Source organism: Acinonyx jubatus, chromosome D1 (assembly GCF_027475565.1).
Source record: "Acinonyx jubatus isolate Ajub_Pintada_27869175 chromosome D1, VMU_Ajub_asm_v1.0, whole genome shotgun sequence".
NCBI classification, from domain to species: Eukaryota; Metazoa; Chordata; class Mammalia; order Carnivora; family Felidae; genus Acinonyx; species Acinonyx jubatus.
The window spans coordinates 49,227,428-49,240,283 of NC_069390.1; the positions used below are offsets into that span (position 1 = coordinate 49,227,428).

General features: G+C 42.4%; 1 protein-coding gene across 8 annotated transcripts in view; it reads left to right on the plus strand.

Moving 5' to 3' along the window:
• The first annotated feature begins 1,181 nt into the window (after window positions 1-1,181).
• The window catches only part of STK33 (serine/threonine kinase 33), a 166,795-nt gene continuing 155,120 nt past the window's right edge, over window positions 1,182-12,856 (plus strand). For 4 of the 8 annotated variants that reach the window (XM_027073214.2, XM_053203507.1, XM_027073212.2 and 1 more), the window contains exon 1: window positions 1,424-1,661. The gene's annotated coding sequence lies outside the window, so the exon portion shown is untranslated. Of the gene's footprint in view, window positions 1,395-1,423; window positions 1,662-12,856 lie in introns of those variants that run through there. The other 4 variants (XM_053203502.1, XM_027073210.2, XM_027073211.2 and 1 more) reach the window with 3 other exon arrangements.

The following is a 12,856-nucleotide window of genomic DNA, read 5'->3' on the forward strand; positions in this document are numbered from 1 at the left end:
ACAAAACAAACAGATGTCTCTGATAGGTAGTCAGGTTTGGGACTTGCTAACCCCGAAACTATATAAGCCAGAGACTATATAACCCAGAGGGGTCAACTCCATACCTTTTAAACAATTCTCCCTAACTGCAGTTTCTCTCAACTGGGCTTTTCATAGGCATTAGGAAGTGAACAATTTGAATTTATTTCTTGGTAAGGATCTGGAATGTAAGGCTTCATAGCTGCCGATTAAAGGCAAATAAACCCGTACACTTCACAGTTCAGTGAAGCAGATGGCAAAGTTCATCTCCTTTTGTTGGACTTTGTGGCACTAACGCTCATGCTTGGATGGGGCAGTGTTGAGGGGGAGGGGCAAAGGGAAAATTCTTGCAGGCTATTTCACATCCTTTTTGTACAATAGTTCTGTATTTCTCCGGAACAAAGTCTGGCCAAGACCCCAAAATTCTACAGTTCAGGATATGGCAGGGATTGTTTGCGCTTGGAAAATTTGCAAAACTGACGTCATTTTGAGTTTTCTGATGAACCGGACAGCGTGAACCAGTTGCCCTGGGTACCCTCCTCCCCGCCCCCCCCCCCCCCCCAGGTTCTAAGCAGTAAAATAAATGGACCTGCTGTACCAAGTTATTGGCTATTAATCAACTGAATTTTAGAGGATATCTGCCTGAAATAATTAGGCCAGTATTAGCAGAGTTGCATTTCATCTCCACAGCTGCTCTAGAGCAGGACCCTTGTTCACAGAAGCCATTACTAAAGCAGGTCAAGAAATACATTAGTACAGCTGGAACCCATTATTTCTAGCCACTATTGCAGGGGGCCTGCTTTCAGATGGTTCCACTGAGGTCTGTAGCTAAAACTTATTTCTGGGAATTATCATCTTGTCTGTGAGCGGCGTTCGCGGCCCCTCTGAGGGGACACACACCCTTCCCCCAGGCCTCCGCGCAGCGCTGACAACGGGTTCATGTTTCCGGGTTTGGGGACCAGCTCCGCACACACCGCCGGGCGATGCGTGCAGTTCCGGCCGCCACTGGCTGGCCGCTGCCTCCCGCGCTCTGCCTGGGAATACCCGCTGGGCGTCGCCTCGGTACCGCGATGGCACTGTTAGCGGGCTTTCATTACGTGTGAGGTGTGGCTGCTTCTCTGTCCCCGAGCCAGGGTTCTCTGGCCGGTCTCTGGGAGGGCTGCTCGCGGGGCCCGCTGGCGCCTCCTCGCCGGCCCAGCCGCGGGGCGAAGGGGCTTCGCTGCAGCAGACGCGCCGTGTCCCCGCGCGGCCCCCGTCCACCTCCCCGCGGCCTCGCCGCCGGCCGAAAAGTTTCTCCAGGGGCGGAATTCCGGGCTCGGCGACCCCCAGAGCCTAGGGTGCGCCCCCCTGGGTGGCCGGCTGGCCCGCGGGGCCTGGTGAGTTCCCCACCCCCCAGACGCCGCGTCCCAGGGCCCCGGCCGTTGCTGTGGCAACGCGCAGGCAAACCGGCCGCAGGGCCTCCCGCTGCCGGCGGGCCCGCCTCCCCTCTCAGTGTCTCCGGGGGCCCAGCCGTTGGGACCTCGTATACCCCGGGTCTGGTGTTCGGGGTGATCCCGGTCTGCCCAGTTTCAGCTCCACCTTCTCACCTCCACCCATCCTGGGACCTGACCCCTTTTGGAAGTTTAAAGTGAACTTACTGTAGGGTAAGTGTGATTTGGAAAAAAGAACACATCCTTAAAATTTGAATTTGCGGGCTCCCTACCCCCACCCCCATTTCTCTCTTTTTTAATCTCCTAGCGCTTGGCTCCTAGTAGGGCCTCAATATGGGGGACTTCTTACAGCACTTGATGCAGTCCCTTGCACACAGTGGTTGCAATCCGAGGAGCTTGTATGGCCTTAGAGCAGCCCCTGACTGGCCACGTGGATAGGAAATTTAAGCACTCTTCTCTCTTTCCTCATCTGTCAATGCAGATTGTAATTTCTCACAAAGTTGTGGGCTCGAAGGAGCTTGTGTGTGAAACTGCTTCGTGAACCGTGAATGTAAAGCACTTGGGAATTAGTCGTAAGGGATATTTGCATGCTGCAAGTGGTTTGATACTCCTGGTCCCACAGCACCAGCTAAGACAGACCTTTTTGGTCCGACCACCAAACAGCTCCAATGTCCAACCAGAAAATAGGGTTGTCATGCATTGGAGGAGGGCTCTGTGAATGGAAAAAGAAACACCAACACATTTTGAACCTAAACTTCCTCCTTGTATTATTATGCACTCCTCCTTCCCCTCCTCCCCCAGCCTTCCCATTACAGCCCGTATGCAGATATTTCGTTTCACACATTTAAATCTCTAGCCCAACATTGAAATCTAGAGATTTAAATCTCTAGCGTTTCTATCTCAATGAATCACACCATCATCCCTCCTGTTTGCAAGCCAGAAATGTTGGACTCCTTCTTCACACCTGCCACTCCCTCCCCTTCCATCTCTAAATTATCATCAAACCAATGATTATCTGTTCATTTTATCCTCAAATCAGTGTCAACGCATCCACTTATTTCGGTCCCCACCACTGGTACCCTACACCAGGCTACCATTATCTCTTGCCTGGTCTCCTATAGTAGCCTCTTAACTAGTCCAAAGGTATTCATCCTGCCCTGTTCATGTTCCTATCTGTTCTTTGCACTGCAGCAGGAGTAATCTTTTAAAAGTTAAAATTTGATTATGATACCTCTTTTCTCCTCCATCACCCCCTGCTTAAAATCCATCATGACTTTTTGTTCTTAGGATAAAGATACAATTTCTTAATATGGCCCACAAATTGGGTGGCTGTATACTTTAACATCCAGATCAAGATAGTTTTGAGAGTAAAAGACAGTGCTATTATTTACACTGGGACTGTTCCCTAGCATTCTGGGGCAAATGGGTACTCTACCTATAAGGCCCTGTGGCACCTTCCTCTTCTCCAGCCGGATCTTACACTAGGCTCTGCTGGTTCTCTGTGTTGCAATTACACTGGTTCTTTTTCAGTCCTTTGTCACCATTTTCCCTCCTACTAAGGGCCTTTTCATGTGATCTTCTCCCTGCCAGGTATGCTCTTCCCTCTTCTCTTTAGTCTGGTTAACTCTTGCTCATCCTTCGCATCTTAGACCAAATAGTTTCCCCTGGGAAAACTGCCTCTGACCACTCCATCTAGGACAGACCCCCTTCGGGTATAGGCTCTTCTGACACCGTCTCTCTCCTTGCATTTATCACAATTGCAATTTTATTTGTCTGTGTGACTGGCACATAGGATGTAGTTGATAAATACTTGAATGTCTGACTTACAAGCATTTGCCAATGTCATTAGTCTCTGAAAACGCCACATTGTGGTTAACAGCACAGACTGCAGATGGGATGCTTGGATTTGAATTTCAGCTCCCCCACAATTCCTTATTTGAAACCTGTGGGGCTAGTTGTGTTTTAAAGTTGAGAGTGTGTCTGACTATAGAAAGACAACATGGTGTGTATACTGTATCACTTTTAAGTGGGGTCTGGGGCAGTACCGTGTAATCAAACACATTACTTTTTCTTTAGTGAGATGACGTCACTCTAAGTGGGATAAAGGCTGTACATAGTTTTGCATCAGTTCAGGTCAAGTTTTGCCAAAAAATCAGTTTGCTACAAATTTATGAGAATCCTTTTTGGATTTTAGGATTTCATGTGAGTCTGTCCCAGCATAACCTTTAGGTAATCACTTACCTTCTCTGTGCCTGAGATTCCTCAACGGTAAAATGAGGAGGCTTATAGCATCTACCTACCTCACAGGTTCTGTTTGTGTTTTTGTGAGGAATACATGTGTTAATACGAGTTGGCCTTTGGACAATGTGGGGTTTAGAGGCACCGATCCCCCAACACAGTTGGAAATCCATATACAGCTTTTGGTTCCCCCAAGTGTAACTACGAATAGCCTACAGTTGATCAGAGGCCTTACCGATAACACAAACAACACATACTTTGTATGTTAGATGTATTAGATACTGTATTCTTACAGCAAAGCAAGCTGGAGAAAATGTTATTAATAAAATCATAAGGAGAGAAAATACATCTATAGCATTGTACCATATTGGGAACGATCCACGTGTAAGTGGATCTGCACAGTTCAAACCTGTGTTGTTCAAAGGTCGGCTGTACATGTTGCTGGCTTAGAACAGTGAATGGTCTTTCATCATTGCTATAGTAGGGTCAGCTCTTATTATATCATTTTATTAGCTTCATTACAATCCACATTGTGTATTAACTGTAATTTATTTGCAATTTACTTATTGTTGGATATTTATATTTCAAGCACAAAAATGAAGAGATGAACGTCTTTATATTTAAATCTTTTGACTAGATTTTTGATAACTGATTAAGATCAGTTCCTAAAAATGCAATTACAATCAAAGCACAGGATCATTGGGACTACTCTTGAAACTTATGGCCGCCTTCAGAAAGATTATACCAGTTCACCATCCTACCATCAGTTTTGTGATGCCTGTGTTAGCATTATTATTTTTAAAAAGTCTTTGCTAATTTCACAAATAAAAATAGTACCTCCTCATTTTAACTCAGATCTTTCATTATTGAGGTTTTAAGCATTAAAAAATCTCACTGTTAGCTATTAGGTATTTCTTTTCTGTGAATTACCTGCACAGACTCTATGATGGCTTTTATATTGGAGCCTCAGTTTTTAAAAATCAATGGTTTGTTTGATTTCTGCTTCCCGCAGTCCAGGCAGGAGCCAGTAAGCTGGGCTTTGGCTGGAATTAGTTGGATAGGTATCCGTGGAGCCTGGGGCGAGTTGTAACTTGCCCGCAAGCTACAGAGCAAAGTGGAAAGCAGTGTTTCAGAGGCTGCGTCTCAGGGAAAATCTGAAATCAAGACCAGGCTGACCATGCGTTTATCTGAATCTTCAGTCTAACAGGACTTGGAAGAAAGAGGGCTTGCAGGAGGTAGGAGGCAAAAGACCGAGGCAGAAGGAGGCGGAATGATTCTGAAAGATGGGGGAGAGAGAAACTGTAACCTCTTTTTCGTAGGGACAATGTAGTTTATTGTATGGATGAAGAGGGGGTATGCCGGGGGTACTGTCTTGGCCAGACACTGATTTGTGCGGACTCTTGATAGAATAAGGACATTAACCCTTCTCGGTCATATGGGACCATCCCCTCACAATTGCCATTTTGCTTAATTTATGATGGTTTTTGATTTCTAGAAATTGAAATAATTCTATGTTTTCTACCTATTGCTCTTTTCCTTTTTGATTCATTACCTTTATGCTTAGAAAGTACTTTCCATGCAGAGATCAAATAACTGTCTGCATTTTCTTTAAATGCTAGTTTGTGATGTCAGCCCATCAAGGAAGAGTTAATGGAAGTGAGTAAGAGAGTTGAGTAGTGTGATTTCCAACCAAAATCTAAAAGATGCCGATACAAAGGGATGTCCTCGTGTCATCTTCACATCCCCTTGAAGATAGAGCTTACGAGCTCCAAGCGAGCTCTGAGGAAGACTTTTTCTGACGGGGTCTGTCACGCTTTGTGAACTTGTACAGTCGGATCCTTAGACACTTTTGGAAATGTCCTGAGAGGAGAAGATGTGATCTCTGAAGATTCTTTCTACTTCTTTTGTCCTATATATGATCCTATTTAGTATTTCAAGCACTCACAGTTGTTAGATACTGCGAGATGATTTCCCTGTTTTTAAAAGAGGCTTAAGAAAAGGAAAATGTAATGTAATATTAATTGCTGACCTTCTGGCACTGGTAAATTAGTACGTTTCAAGATGTGCTTCAAAAAGAATTTTCCTTCCTGCTGAGCTCCAGTATGGATCAATGAGGCAAATTGTGTTTTGCTCGGATCTGTCTTAGTGTTCCAGAATGTAAAGAGTGGACAACTTACTGTTAAGCCTTATTGATATATTCTTTCTTAGTTTGTTAACTAAAATGAATTGTGGAGTATGAGAAACTAATCACCTCACAAACTCATGCAGTTTTGTCAACCCAAAGTTTTTGTTTGTTTGTTTGTTGTTTGTTTGTTTGTTTTTGACCTGAAGTTCTTTTATTTCCAGAAAGGTTTATTTATTTTTAATTTTTTAACTGTTTATCTATTTTTGAGAGAGAGAGAGAGAGAGAGACAGAGTGTGAGTGGGGGAGCAGAAGAGAGAGAGGGAGACAGAATTGAAGCAGGCTCCAGGCTCTGAGCTATCAGCACAGAGCCTGATATGGGGCTTGAACTCATGAACCGGGAGATCATGACCTGAACCGAAGTGGGATGCTTAACTGACTGAGCCACCCAGGTGCCCCTATTTTAGAAAGATTGATTGAGTGAGGGGCAGTGACTTTTATAATTAATCAGAATATCTTTTCTACTTATAATGGACTAATTATCTTTCTTAATAGCCATTGATGTGTCAGTTTGAATGCCAGTGAGAATGTGCTATTACATTACAAAAAGAAAGAGCTTTCTATTGGCTAAGATAATTTAGAAATACTGTTACCATTTGCCTTAATTTTTGATCTAAAGTATTTAGTAAACATTATCAACTATTATAAACATTCATCCAACAAATATTTATTGGGTACATATGATGTTCCAGGTACAGTTCTAGAATACTGTGTTGTTTTTCACTTGTACAAAGTTTGCTTGTGATTCAATATTCTTTTTTTAATTAAAAAAATTTTTTTAATGTTTATTTTTGAGAGAGAGAGAGAGACAGAGCACAAGCAGGGGAGGTCAGAGACAGAGGGAGACACAGAATCTGAAGGAGGCTCCAGCTCTGGGCTGTCAGCACAGAGCCCAATGCGGGGCTTGAACTCAAGAACCGCGAGATCATAACCTGAGCTGAAGTCGGACACTTAAGCAGCAACTGAGCCACCCAGGCGCCCCTGTGATTCAGTATTCTTCACATGAGCTGTACTTATTTGGGAAAAAATTGGTCATTTGGACTCACATATATTCATTCAGGGAATCTAAGAAAAGCCTTATGGAAAATGTTCATCCTGTCTCTTAAGGTTGAGATGCTGGTAATTGAAAGTTCTACACTGTTACTTTGTTGTTATCGTGGTGGAATGCTCACTCGCAGCGGCAGAGCTTGCTGGGAGAGAAACCATTTACCATTTACTAAAGGCAGTGCGTCTGAGGCTCAGGTTCTTATACCCATATTCTTTCAAGTCTGTTTGCGGTTAGCAGTTCTAACATAGAGGCTCTTCTATCTGCTCTTGGGAGCTCAGCTTGCAATCAGCTGAGATACCAGGAAGAAAGCAAATATTTATCCTTGGGCGTTTTTTCACGGAAATCAAATTAATTTTTCCTCTCAACCTTCTTTATGTTGGTGTTCAGTTTATGACAATAAAATTCAATGCTTTTCATATTTGTTATTATGAAAGTAAACACCAATGTACAGCGGTGCTTTTCAAGTTAACTTAATTGCTTTTCTGTTATAGCTCTTTGATGGTACATATGTTATGTACACTTAGCTCATTTTTTATAGTTGTGCCTTTTTTATTGAGATATAATTAACATAGTATAAAATTCACCCTTTTAAAGTGTACAATCAAGTTTTTAGGATATCACTAGGGTTTGCAGCCATCACCACTATCTAATTCCAGAAGGTTTTATCACCTTAAAAGAGAAATCCCACATCCATTAGCAGTCAACCTCCAACTCCCCTCCCCCAGCACCTGACAAACACTAATCTACTTCAGTAATCTACCTTCTGTCTCTGTAGATTTGCCTATTATATAAATGGAGCCATACAATATGAGGCCTTTTGCATTTGGTTTCCCTCAGTTAGCACAATGTTTTTCAGAATCGCTTCTATTGTAGTATGTGTTAGTACTTCATTCCTTTTGATGACCAAGTAAAATTCCGTCAAATAGATATACCACCTTTTGTGTATACATCAGTAGGTGGCCATTTGTGGTGTTTCCAGTTTTGGCTATCAGGAATCTAGCTGCTATGAATATTTGCATATGAGTTTTTATGTGAACATATGTTTTCATTTCTCCTGAGTATATACCTGAAAGTAAAAATGCTGGTTGTATAGTAACTGTATGTTTAACTCTTTGAAGAGTGTCAAAGTGTTTTCTAAAGTGGCTGCACCATTTTACATTCCCACCAGAAATGTGTAAGTGTTCTCATGTCTCCATAAAATCATCAATGCTTGTTTCTTGTCTTTTTGATTGTTGCCATCCTAATAGGTGTGAAGAGGTATGTCATTATATTTCGATTTGCATTGTCCTGATGACTAATGATGTTGAAATCTTTTCATGTGTTTATTGCAAGTTGTATATCTTCTTTGAAGAAATATGTATTTAAATCCTTTGCTTTTTTTTATTTGGATTATCTTTAAACATTTTTTTATTACATGTATTTATTTTTGAGATACAGGGTGAGACAGAGCACGAGTGGGGGAGGGCCGGAGAGAGAAGGAGACACAGAATCCAAAGCAAGCTCCAGGTTCCGAGCAAGCATTCAGCACAGAGCCCAATGCGGGGCCCGAACCCACAAACCATGAGATCATGACCTGAGCCTAAGTCGGACACTTAACCTAAGACTGAGCCACCCAGGCGCCCCTGGATTATCTTTTTTAAAAATATTTATTTTTGAGAGAGAGAGAGAGAGAGAGGCAGAGAGAGAGGGAGACAAAGAATCTGAAGCAGGCTCCAGGCTCTGAGCTGTCCACACAGAGCCCGATGCCGGGCTTGGACTCATGAACCATGAGATCAAGACCTGAGCCGAGTCAGTCCCTCAACTGACTGAGCCACCCAGGCGCCGTTGGATTGTCTTTTTATTGTTTAGTTGCAAGAGTTCTTTATATATTCTGATATTCTGAATACTAGACCCTTATCAGATGATATTTTACAAATATTTTCTCTCATTATGTAGACTGTCTTTTTACTTTCTTGGTAGTGGCCTTTGAGGAACAAAAGCTTTTAATTTTATGAAGTCTAGTTTGTCTATTTGTTCTTTGGTTGTTGGCTTTAGATGTCCTATCTGAAAAACTGTTGCCTAACTCAAGGTCACAAAGATTTACCTGTATGTTTTCTCTTAGGATTTTTGTAGTTTTAGCTCTTACATTTAAGTCTTTGATCCATTTTGAGTTCATTTTTGTATATGTGTGAGGTAGGTGTCCAGATCCATTTCTTTTGTGTGTGGATATCCAGTTGTCCCAGCACCATTTGTTGTACACCTCACTTTATTTGTCAACTGGTGAGTCATGTTTTGGAGAAACAGAATTTGGCTGATTTCTTGTCATCTCAATGAGATGCCACCATTCTACACACTGAACATTCCAGGCAAAGGAGCATCTGTACTGCTAGCTAGAAGCTAGGACTTTGGCTCTAGTTTTCTGTGTAGGCTTATAGCTTGGTGAATTGGCTTGTAGGTGATAGAAGCCTCAGGCCTGCTTCCCTCTCTAATTTACCTTAAGGCCTCTAAGTGGACCTATGTGGCTGCCTCCTGGCCATCTTTACTCTGAATTATAGCCTGATTCTCATTTGACCTCTGGGGAAAGGAGAAGAGTCAAGGAGAAGTTGCTTCCTCCTTTCTTTAGAAAGGCCCTAAAATTACCCTTCTAGCCTCATGGGAGGGACAGAAGAGCCCTGTGAACCTTTCCCCAAAGAAAAGGGGGTGATACTCAAACAGAGCTTTTCACCTGTTTGTGCCTCCCATTGAAAGCTCTTTTCTCTGCAGTTATGACCTAATTGAGACTTGGCTGATTTCAGAACTCCTTTTCCTTGGAATGGAATGATAAGGAAGGGAGCTTTGGGTTCCTCCAAGAGATTCAAGTGGTAATGTGGAAAAAGCTTAGGATTGGGGTCAGGCTCACCTGAGTTCAAATTTTGGTTCTCTACATCTCTGTCTTGGGTTTCTTTATCTATAAAATAGGCTTTGTAATCCAATTTGCAAGGATGGTTTTGAAAAACAAAGTGTCATATGTAAAGTACCTAACAGATTTGGAGCCCCCAAGGAAACACTGGTTTCCTTTCTCCTCTTCCAAATTTTCTGGGAAATTTGTATAAATCTGTAGAAATACATTAAAAAAAAAACTCCATAGTATCTTAGAGTTAGTTGGAAGGGACCTTCATGTTATGACTGTAATACTTTGTTGAGGGGCATCTGGGTGGGTCAGTGGGTTAAGCGTCTGACTTCGGCTCAGGTCATGATCTGATTTGAGTTCATGAGTTCAAGCCCTGAATTGGGCTCTGTGCTGATAGCTCAGAGCCTGGATCCTGTTTCAGATTCTGTGTCTCCCTCTCTCTGCCCCTCCCCTGGTCATGCTCTATCTCTCTCTCTCTCAAAAATAAAGAAACATTAAAAAAAATAAAAAAATATTTTGTTGAATCTGTCAGAGAGCCCTTTTCATGTTTATGTACTGGATTTAGTTAGTATTGATCACTTACCATACTTCAGGCACTGTTCTCCACATGTGTGTCAGTGGAGGAGAGATGACAGACATGCATGACAGAAAGCCTGATGCATGGCTGTCACTTCACGCATCCTCACTTCTCCCGTTTGATTCATTCACTTGGTAAGTTATGAGCCAGACGCTATTGTAGATTCTTGGGATACAGAGATACACTCTTTGAGCTCATGGTCTCTTGTGGAGGGAAGTAAACCAAGAAATTACAAACCAAGAAATTACAAAGCTACAAAGGTGCTCTGGGAGTTGGAAGAAAGCACTCCCCGGTCTGTCTGGGCAAGTCAAGGAAGGATGAGGCAAAGAGGAAAGGAGTCTGAGGCAGGAGGACAGAAGGCCCGCAGGCCTGGAGGTGGGAGACAGTATTCTTTAAGGAAGTTGATACCCAGGGGAATAATCAGAGACAGTAACTAGACAGCATAGTAGCACCAGCTTAAAAAGAGCCTGTTATGCTGGGCTGAATTTAAGGTCCATTTTGATGGTGAAAACAAACACAATTTGTAGTTAAGAATTAACATCTATCTTGGCTTTATTCTCATTCTAAGCCTAGGTTTAAAAAAGTCCTTGCTTTGTTTTTCGTCTTTAGCATTTTTTCCAAGTATCTGCTATTTTAGGCTTTTGCCTTGGTGACTCTCTTCACATAGCATCTGGCCATTTTGATATCATCTAGGTTACTAGCCTCTCTACTTTGGGGTTATAGCTCATGGAGAGCTCCCTCTGTGTCTGTATACTTTCTCTGGAAGAGTCTATTTCCTGTTTTCCCCAGGACTCAGTCAGTAATGGGAAAGACCCACCATGTTGGCTGAGAGCTGGGTAGGGGGGCCGGGTACATGGGGAAGGCCCCTGAACTGGAGGTACTGTCAGCCGGCGCTTCTGATGTTGGCATAGCTCTAGCCTCTCTTCTGCTCTTCTCCCGCAGTCACTCACTCACTGACTCTGCTCCGGGGCTATGTCTCCCGGCCTCTCTTGCTTTGCCTTATTCAGAGGAACTGAGGGATTGAGAAGTGGCCCTGAAGCTCAGGAATCTTAGCCTCCTTGGTGGCAGCCAGTCTCCACCCATCCAGTCACTTATCCCCTCAAGACACAGTCTAAGCTGGCTTTTCCGACATGAGAGGACACGACTGAATTTCCAGAGGTCAGTCGTGTAGGACTTTGTTCAGAGATCCTCCCTACATTTTAAATCATTGAAGAAACTGGCCTTGGAAAGAAGATTGGTTAGGGGGTGGGAAGGGAGAAGGGAGGGTGTGACAGCTGTTTTCAAATATCCAAAGGGTTGTTTAAGTAGAGTGGACAAGGTACTAGATTTTGGTCTGGAATTCTGGCCCTACCTTTTACTAGCTTTGTTTTTTTTTTTTTTTTTAAATCTGAATTCTTTTAAGCCTAAAATAATTCTGTGATTTAATAAATGTAGCAGGCAGTGCCTCTACTGATTAGATCTGGATTCTTGAGGCAGATTGAGTGGCAGCGTTTTAGCATTTTGAGCTCAGCCACTAGTGAATTGAAGTTGTAATAGCTGTATTTATTATACCCAGAATTGAATGAGTTATTAATAAACCATTCCTTAGTCCCATATTATCTCTGTTTTACAGACTAATTTTTTTCAATAGGATTTCCTTAATTGTATCAAATGTTTCATTCCTAGAATGCTGAACACGTCTGATTGGTATAATCTCCAGGGAAACTAGACAGTCTTAATTACATCTTGTGTTTTGATTTCATTTGATTCTTTAGATGAGATTAAAAGTAATTTATTTTAAAGACTAAGACTACTCTCTGTATACCTATGCTTATTGCAAATTTAGAAAGCTTTGGTCATATTACATTTGCATTACGAGTATATCAGATAATTTAGGTTGTGAACTAATATATAGGGAAGTTAACTTCTTTCAGAACAAAAAGCTTGATGACACTTTTTTTTTCACTGCCCTCCCCCCACTTTTCTCATCATTGTCTTTGGATAGCATTGATTTATATTTTCTGTTCATTTAGCCATTTCCATACTATATGTCAAGACTTGCTCCCTAAGAAGTAGAGGGTTCTTGGATTTGACTCTTTCTGAAATATCTGTCTCCTAGTGAATGAATGTTGGTCATAATTTGTAGAGCATGTGACTTTTAGTTCTAGATGCCCTTTTTCATTAGAGATACTGGCAAGCTAAATTTCGTCTAGAGGAGAGTGCAGCATCTTTACATGACATGGGGATAGCTCAGGGTACCGGAGATGTAGAAAACATGACTTGCCTACAGGAACAAGCAGACATACTTTTTCTTCATATCTAGAAGACTGAGAGCTATTTTTTTTTTTAATTTTTAAAATGTTTATTTTTGAGAGAGAGAGAGAGAGAGTGAGAGAGAGAACAAGCAGGGGAGCAGCAGAGAGAGAGGGGGACAGAGGATCCAAAGCGGGCTCTGCTCTGATAGCATCAAGCCCAGCACGGGGCTTGAACACATGAACCGTGAGATCATGACCTG